Source organism: Choristoneura fumiferana, chromosome 26, assembly GCF_025370935.1.
Source record: "Choristoneura fumiferana chromosome 26, NRCan_CFum_1, whole genome shotgun sequence".
NCBI classification, from domain to species: domain Eukaryota; kingdom Metazoa; phylum Arthropoda; class Insecta; order Lepidoptera; family Tortricidae; genus Choristoneura; species Choristoneura fumiferana.
In genome coordinates, this window is record NC_133497.1 from 6,329,873 (window position 1) to 6,339,109 (window position 9,237).

General features: G+C 41.6%; 2 protein-coding genes across 2 annotated transcripts in view; one reads left to right on the forward strand and one right to left on the reverse strand.

Annotated features, from left to right (window-relative positions):
- Window positions 1–9,237, reverse strand: part of LOC141442836 (serine hydrolase-like protein) — a 33,718-nt gene that overhangs the window by 23,948 nt on the left and 533 nt on the right. The gene's annotated exons all lie outside the window — the stretch shown is intronic.
- LOC141442844 (uncharacterized) overlaps window positions 1–9,237 on the forward strand; it is a 43,851-nt gene that overhangs the window by 7,855 nt on the left and 26,759 nt on the right. The gene's annotated exons all lie outside the window — the stretch shown is intronic.

Genomic DNA, 9,237 nt, shown 5'->3' on the forward strand with positions numbered 1-9,237 from the left:
TTTTCCCGACTTCATAAAAGGAGGTTCTCAATTCAGGTGTGTATTTTTTTGTATGTTTGTTACGCGATAACTCCGCCAATTGTGGGCTGAACTTCAAAATTATTTTTTAGTTCTAAAGGACATACTTCCGAGGTGGTCCCATTGACACCAAGTCAGGATCTGATGATGAAATCCTAGATAAATCGAGGGCAACCCTCGAATTTTTAAAGCACACCTATAGCGATTTTAACATTTTTAACACCAAGTCAAGTATTTACGTTCAGAAAGTATCATTTGGTGAACTGGACCTGATGATGAAGACCGTATAGGTACCGGTACTCTGTTATATAATGATATAACTATGCCGTATTTGAGCTTAATGGAATAGTTGTGAGATGAACTTTGGCTACAAATCTAAAAACTATGAAAATTAAGAAAAAATGGAACCGACTTCAAAAACCTTGAAAATAATTTTCTAATTTTTAAGTCGGTGCTCAGCACGAGCCAGCAGGAGTGGAGTCCTATAGTCGTCTACCTCAACTACATACTATATATTGGGCTTCAATCACTACTGCTGGCTCGTGCTGAGGCACACTTCAAAGTAGTAAGAAATTATTTTCAAGGTTTTTGAAGTCGGTTCCATTTTTTTTTTTAATTTCTTGAACTGAACGAACAACGTAACATAAGCATAGAGCCAAATATTGCTACGAACATTAGCACGATCATTCTAGGGAACGCTCTAGTACATGCTTCCCAAACTTATTTGTTGTACTGTGATGCCCTAGGGACTGCTATTTTTTACGACGCCTCTCAACCCAGTTCCCAAAAATACTTAGTACCTACTAGCCTAGTAACAGGTTATCAGAAAAACACTATTTGGACATTTATAATTTTATTAGCATATATATGTATAAAATCAAAACATAAGCATATAAATGAAAAGAAAGCGACACGCGACTCCCCTGTGATAATGTCGCAACGCCCACGCACAGTTTGGGAAGCCCTGCGCCAGTAAATGCTTTTTTTTTTACGCTAGTCGTGCCAATGGCACCACTGAGTGGAGACCATTTCGGCTTCACATCATTATGTGTTTATTTTTGTATTCTTTATCATTCTGCAAACGTGTTTTATATTTTTTGTCATGATGGTTGTGTTGGCTGAATAAACGTAATTATATTCTATTCTATACTTACTTTCGGACACATGCTTGGCAAAACCTTACTAATTATACTTGATTTGGATAGGTATTTAACTACTTCTTCAATTGGTGTTTTAAATATTGAAATCCCCCCATTAAACTATCTAAAATAGTACCTACATTACACATTACTCTTTTTTATTCGACTGGATGGCAAACGAGCAACTGGGTCACCACCGCCCATAAACACCTGCAACACCAGGGGGGTTGCAGATGCGTTGCCAACCTAGAGGCCTAAGATGGGATACCTCAAGTGCCAGTAATTTCACCGGCTGTCTTACGCTCCACACCGAAACACAACAGTGCAAGCACTGCTGCTTCACGGCAGGATTAGCGAGCAAGATGGTGGTAGCAAGCAACCCGGGCAGACCTTGCACAAGGTCCTACCACCTGCAAAACTGTATTTTAAATAAAGTAGTTAATGACAGACAAGTAAAATTTTTAAATTCCTTGAATTTACCAAATCTGGTACCTGGAGTTTGTTTACATTTAGTTCATTACTTAAACGTTTCAAGTATAGAACGCTCGATAGAAGGCTCGCTATACCTAGTAGTGCCATGCCATCCCCGAAGACGCGTGATATTGTCAAAATAAAACATTAATAACATTGTAATAAGAACCACGGCACGCGTCATCGTAAATGACTCTACCTATAAAAAGCTCCTGTTTATTTTTTGAGCTGTTATCTGTAATTGTAAAATTCGTTAGAATGCTCATTACGAGTGAATACTTAACTTTATCAGCAGCTTAGGACTCGTTTACCTAAAATATGGAGCGGTAAAAATGTAGTATGGTGTAGCATGATGTAAATACGTGGTAGGGTTTCCAGTTTCCTTGCCAAGTTTTAGTTTTTTTAAGTTAACGTGAACCAAAACGCAAAATAACGAATAGGAAATTTAAAAATAAGCTTCTTATCTTTACGACGTAAATGAACTAAATATCTACATCAACACCATTTTACTTCCAGCCGTGCGGACCCGCGTCTGTACTCTTACGAAGAAGCTGTGTCTCTCGTAGTGAGGGCGCGGGATGTGACGGAGGAGCAGAGCGAGCTGATCCTGTCCCGGTCACTGGTGAAAGAGGAGGATGAGAAGTACAGGTAAGCTAGAGCCATCTCCGCAAAACCAACGCGTATAACGCCATCTAGTAACTAATGCTTCAACTACTTAGCTGTCGCTATACAGAGATTAGAAATAAGTGTTTGCACCATGTATTTCATATATTCTATATTCCATCTCACGCTCACATAGGTATAACCGCATCCTTCAGGCTGGCTAACGTTGGCTTAGGCCGCATTTCCACCAGATGTGCTTAGCGCAGTTCCAGTTCTAGTGGAAACAGCTCAGTGGAGCGAAGATAGGTAAATGAAGTGTTTCTATTGATCCATGACAAACACATTCGTCGCAACGATCCTCGCACCGCACATATCTGCTGGAAACGCAGCCTTTTATCTATAGCGAGTGCAGCAGAGGGTGTAGTGTCTACGCTGCAGCGTATGTCGTAGCGCCATCTCTTAACAAGTTGGATTAACTTTTGCCACCAGCTTATCTAAACCTCAAATAAACAACATTGCAAGCAGCTCCATCCGGTAGCACTTAAAAATAACTTGCATTATCCTGAGTACAAACTGTGTTTTTTCTGTTTATGTAAGTAGGTATATTAAAAAGATTGAGAGCTAAGGATAATTTACGAGGTTTAAAAAAGTGGTGCCAAAAATAATTATTTGCCTACTCGTTTTTATTTCACAGCTTTAACTTGGGGCCATAAGGTGAAGAAGATATCAACAGTGCCCATCCTATTTGATATGTTCTACGCAACACTTTCCACGAAAGCACCGACGTTATCAGTTGTCGCGAGTGAGACGCCAACGCTGGGCCCACCGCCGACTACGCCGCAAAAATGTTCAAGAAACTCCAAAGCGAAATGAAAGACTTTTTGATTCTGAACGTGAAGGTGGCCACAGCGTTCACTTCACAAACCCGGAATCGTTTGTGGAGTACGTCATTGATTTTATGAAGCGAGATTTTAGCGTTAAGTCGAAATTATGAAATTAAAATAGCCGTACCTACATAAGTAAATTACGGGTCTGGTAGTTAAAAAATTTACTAAATGGATATTACGTTAAGGCGCGCTTATAGAAGAATTTTCGGTATTTGAGGGGGTGAAGCAGACGACGCGGTGGAGGCGATTGCGGGGCGCCTCGCGCATCTGTCACGCAGCCCGTTGACGGCCTTATTCTGTTTGTATCCGTATTCTGGTTAATGTGAATTCCGGATTTTTCCTTAAAATTATAATTACACATTTTTTTGGTTTAATAAAGAAAATCTTCGTTTAATATGAATAATCTTGGTAATAAACAAATTATTTATGCCTCTTCATGCCCACAGTTTGATTTGTAACGTAGGTTATGGATAGACATTTAGACTGAATAGGTCGATAGATAGATATGATGAAAAGGATATAAAGGTAAATCAATACAAATAAAAAAACATTTTTATTTCAATCTGAAAATCTAGATTACAAGCTAGGCAAATCTATACATATAATAATAAAACAGTAAAGAAAAAGTTGTCTGTTCACTTTTACGAAATGAAATGAAATCATTTATTCAGTAAATAGGCCGCAATGGGCACTTTTACACGTCATTTTTTAAACTACCAGCGCTTTCGGAAAGACCATCATTATTCATTGCCAAGAAGAATGCGCCGCAAGAAACTTGGCAGAAAGTCGTTTTTTCAAAATAAAATAATTGCAAATAAAATAGGTACTAAAAAACTACAGTATACAATTAAAGAAAAAATTACAAAAAAAAATATTATTATAATACAGGGATGTATGGGGTCCCTTAGTTACAAAACTAAACACTAACTATATCTAAACTATATCTACGTTCAGTAGAAGTGTAGAATGCTTCCACCGTCATAAATAAAATAAAAATCTGAATATACATTTCAGGTCAAGCAACATTAAGCTTTTGGATTCCGAAGGCAAGCTCACGTCTGCCGCCCCCAAAGTTAGCTCACACGCACTAATGTCATGCTCTGAAAGCAGAGCGGTACCGAGGACATGGTAATGCTTCCGTTCCCATAAGCTCTATGGGCCAAGGGGATGTATAAAGTCCCTGAGATAATCATAATAACTCAGAAACTACTTAACAGAAATCAACGAAATTTTGTGTACTGATAGCTTATTGGTGTTGTTGTCCAGGCTTCTCAGCAGGAATACAAAGTTAAGGATCTATAAAACTGTCGTAAGACCTGTCCTTATGTATGGCTGTGAGGCCTGGACACTAACACACAAAGAGGAATATCAACTCCTTGTAGCGGAAAGGAAGGTCTTGCGTAAGATCCTGGGACCTGTCAAGAGAGACGACGGCTCGTGGAGGATCCGTAAAAAGAGAGAGATCCAGGAGCTGGTGGCTGAACCCAACATCATCGGCGTAACAAAATCACACAGACTTCGCTGGTTCGGCCACCTACTACGAATGGGAGAGGATCGGGCTGCTGAAAGAGCGTACGCTGGGAGGAAAGTGTCCAGGCGGATCAGCGACGTCTCCACGACCACGACTGGCAAGAGGCTGTGCACGATCGGGACAGATGGCATGCTCTTGTTTCGGAGGCCAAGACCCTCTTTGGGTCCCTGAGCCAAATTAGTTAGTTAGTTAGATAGCTTATTAGTCTGGTCACATTTAGGATACTTTATGTTACGGAAAAAAATATTTTTGGATATAATAAAAAATTGCTCTAAATCGGATCCGCGCGGACGCAGTCGTCGGCAACAATTAGTTTTTAAATAAATTTATAGCTCTTCCAAAATTGTCTGGAGCATGAAGCGATGCTTTTCTTATTTTCGTGACTTGAGAAGTATGGATATGTAGGAGAAAGTTATTTATCTTCAGTCAGAGGAGATTCCAAAGTTGATTGTCTGGAGCATGAAGCGATGTTTTCCCTATTTTCGTCGCTTGAAAAGTATAGATATGTAGAAGAAAGTTCTTTTTCTTCAGTCAGAGGAGGTTCTACAGTTATTTTTGATGAAGATTCTTTTTCCCTTAGTGGCATTCCCCGAGCTCGACGGGAATCAACAATTTCGGGTAGTAACCAGTCCATATAAAATGAAATTAGTTTGTCTTTCATTTTTTCCCCAAAATGTATCATCTATAAGTATGATTTCTATTTTGAGGTGATGATTTTCACCACTCCACACAGCAAATATACACTGTGCTCGACACGTGACATGGAGACCTTGGATCTGGTCATACCAGTTACTATTTTTGTTAATTTCAGTAGTTTTAGTTTCTTTTCATAATTCTACATCTGAAATTCGTTTTCTTTGATACATTTTTCAAGTCCATTTCTAAAGGCTACACTTCAACCGGGCACTTTATTTCACTTTTACTTAAAGATGATACATTTTGGGAGAAAAAAATTAAAGACAAACTAATTTCAAAGTGAAATACAAACTGAAATATAGATGCACAGAAAAACCGGAAAAAGGACCAGCACTGGAAATCGAACCCAGGTCCTCGGTATTCCGTACCGCGTGCTATACCGCTACACCACTGCTGGTCCACCAGCAGTGACCAGCAGTGGTGGTTGACCGGCAGTGGTGTAGCGGTATAGCACGCGGTACGGAATACCGAGGACCTGGGTTCGATTCCCAGTGCTGGTCTTATTTTTCTGGTTTTTCTGTGCATCTATATTTCAGTTTGTATTTTCAATTTAGGTTTTACGGGATGACCGTAAGAGAAAAAAAAAATTGGAATGGAAATAAAAAATATAAAAAGATTCCAAAAAAACAATCTTGATTTACGTGAAGGTAAATTACAAATCGAAGTTCCTATAATAAATAAGTCGCTGATAAGTAGGTGGTAGGCGTCGTAATTAGGGATTGCAGTACCGGTACTGAAACCGAATTTGTATTTCCCGGTACTGGAGTAGATCCAGTACCGGGAAATACCGGGAAATTCGATACTTTCGGTACTAGAAAGATCGTGTCGTGTCAGTGTCGGAAAGATATTTGTCCGATGCTCGAGCGAGTGGTTCGGATACCAACGTTCTCAGAGAGGCTATGATAGGTAATTTGAACCGAACTCTTCAGGCTGTGTCCGATTGGGCGAAGCCAATTTAGTCGGTTTTATTTAATGCCTCTAAAACCCAGGCGTGTTTATTTTCGGCAAAACGTAGTGCATTTAATCTAACTCCAACCTTTCGAGGTCTGCCTGTACCAATATCTGACCACCTTCAGCTCCTTGGCTTAGAACTCTCAGCTAAACTGAACTTTGGGAGTTACATCGAATCCTTGGCAAAACATCGCTGCTAAAAAGCTTGGTATCCTATCCAAGGTTAGGCGATACTTCACTACGGACCAGCTCATTGGTCTTTACCGAGCCCAAGTCGGATCCTGCCTGGAGTATTGCTGCCATCTTTGCTTTAGATTCGGTAGAACAGCGAGCGAAGAGGCTCATCGGCGTCGCCTGCGATGCGGATTTTTTGTCGTCAGAGCCTTCGTCATCGCAGAAGAGTGGCTTCTCTGTCGGTATTCTACAGGCTACATTTCGGGAATGTGCTTCGGAATTGCACGACCTTATTCCACCTGCTCCTTTCTTCCACAGGTCGACCAGAAGTAGGCGGGGTCTCCACCCTTACGTTGTCAGTATTCCAAAAATCCGCACAAAGCGTTTTCGCTCTTCCTTCATCAACCGCACACAGCAAGAGTGGAATTCCCTGCCTGCGACTGTGTTTCCTGAACACTACAATTTGGCCGCCTTCAAGTCCAGGGTGAATGAGCATTTACTAGGCAAGCGTGCTCCATCGTAGGCCTAATCCTCGCTTTCCATCAGGCGTGATTTTTGGCCAAACGCAAGCCTATACTGTAATATTAAAAAAAAACTAGAGGAATATGTGTTAAATGCTTGTTATACGTTAAATAAAACGTTAAAAATAGTTTTATAGAAATTTAATTTAATAAAATATGAATCACTGAAATTATCCTCTCTCTGTAACTCAATTATTGAGCATCTTCAACCCTTGCTTGACTCAAAGCGCGAAGCTGCCCTTAGACACGGTACTTATGCATCCCAATCCCGATACCGGAATAGCGCTTCGCAATAGCAAAGCAGTCCTCCAGCGAAGTGTGCGGTACTTTGCCACTACGTACTGGGCTAATCTCGGTCGCACTATTCAAATTTGTGCAGATAAGGGAAATATTAGCGGTGTTTATGAAGGTATCAAGCAGGCCCTTGGTCCCGTCATTAAAAAGACAGCCCCTCTTTAAGACGCGGATGGCTCTGTTATTACAGACAGTCAAAAACAATGGAACCGCTGGTAGCTAGCGGGCTAGGTCTCTTCTCTCAGCCTGTGTTCCTGCATCCGGAAGCAGTACAAAGCACGCTCAAACTGGACAAATGGACAGAGTTAGACGACTGCCGACTATAGAGCTACTGTCTATCAGCTCAAGTGCGGAAAAAGTCCTGGCGGTGACGGCACCCAAGCCGAAGTAATTAAACTCCAGTGCATCAGACCAATCTTGCACAATCTTGTGTAATTGCTGGGAGGAAGGAAGTAGGTACCTCAGGACATGTGCGACGCTAACATCGTCACCTTAAACAAAGGGAAAGGTGATGGCGGCGACTGCAACTGCTACCGCAGTGTTGCCCTTATAAGCATAGTTGGTAATCTTTTTGGTAGAGTCGTCTTGTGTAAAATCCAAAAACTTGCAGAGCGCATCTACCCTGAGGCGCAGTGGTGTTCGCTCCCAGCGATCCACAGTAGATATGATCTTCATACTTCTTCAGTTACAGAAGAAGTGTAGGGAGCAGAACACCCCTCTCTACGTCGCTTTCGTTGACCTTAACAAAGCGTTCGATACAGTAAGCAGGGAAGGTCTTTATTCTGCGCTCGAGAGCATTGGGTGTCCGCCAAAACTTCTAAGCCTGGTAAAGTCATTTCACGAAGGCATAAAGGGGTTTTAGATTACAACGGCAACACATCGGAGCCGTTTGATGTTCGCAGAGGTATGCGTCAGGGCTGCGTTCTGGCTCCTACCTTGTTCGGAATATATTCGCACTAATATTAGGTACGAACAGCTTTCGGTGATACCGAACGGGGTATTCATCTGCACACGAGGGGCGACGGAAAGATGTTAAATATCTCTTGCCTCAATCCAAAAAAACATCGTTGAGGATTTACAGCATTACAGCTTGATAAAAGTTAAAATATTAAAATTATTATATATTTTGTAGTACCGGAATTCCCGGGAAATGAGTTTCGTTTCCGGTACTGAGGCGATGAAATTTCCCGGGAATTCCCGGGAATTTCCAGTACGGAATTCCCGGGAGCAATCCCTAGTCGTAATGTACGGTCTGGTACACACGGACCGCATTCCAATTGCAATCCGGCTGTAAAATGGCAGAACTACATCAGAACTGCGTAAGAACTGCACTCCGACTGCCTAAAATGGCAGTTGAATGCAGTCCTCTGACAGTCGGGTCCCAGTGCTGGTGCAGTGTACTAACTGCGCAATAACTGCATCCAAACTCCCATTTTGCAGCCGGATTGCAGGTGGAGTACATGTTTTTGTCAATAATTTACTAGTGCAACAAGTGCAACCATCTTATTTTATTAAAATAATTTATGTTAAATAAACTTGGCTGAATGCAAGATATTACCTTTGCCTGCAAAAAATGAGAAAATCTGAACTTAGATCTAAACTGTTGCATCTACTATCAGAAATGTCAGTGAAACTGTCAAAGGGATCAAGCAGGGCTACTACGAAACTCAAAACTAGAAAGTTCGTGTCGTGCGGTCCCTCTGAACTATACTATTTAATACGAGAGCGAGAGGACGGTACGATACGAACTTCGAGTTTCGTAGTAGCCGCAAGGTTCGCCGCATGTTCGCCGTGAGTAGTATAGGTTATACAACGTGCTACAATTTGTATGGCAGTCGCGGTAGAATCGACGAAGCCGTCCGCGTCCGTGAGCAGCCGAGGCCCGCGCCAACCAGCTTGCGGTCGTAGTACGAATGTGAAATCCGCTCAGCAGGGCTGCTACGAAACTCGAA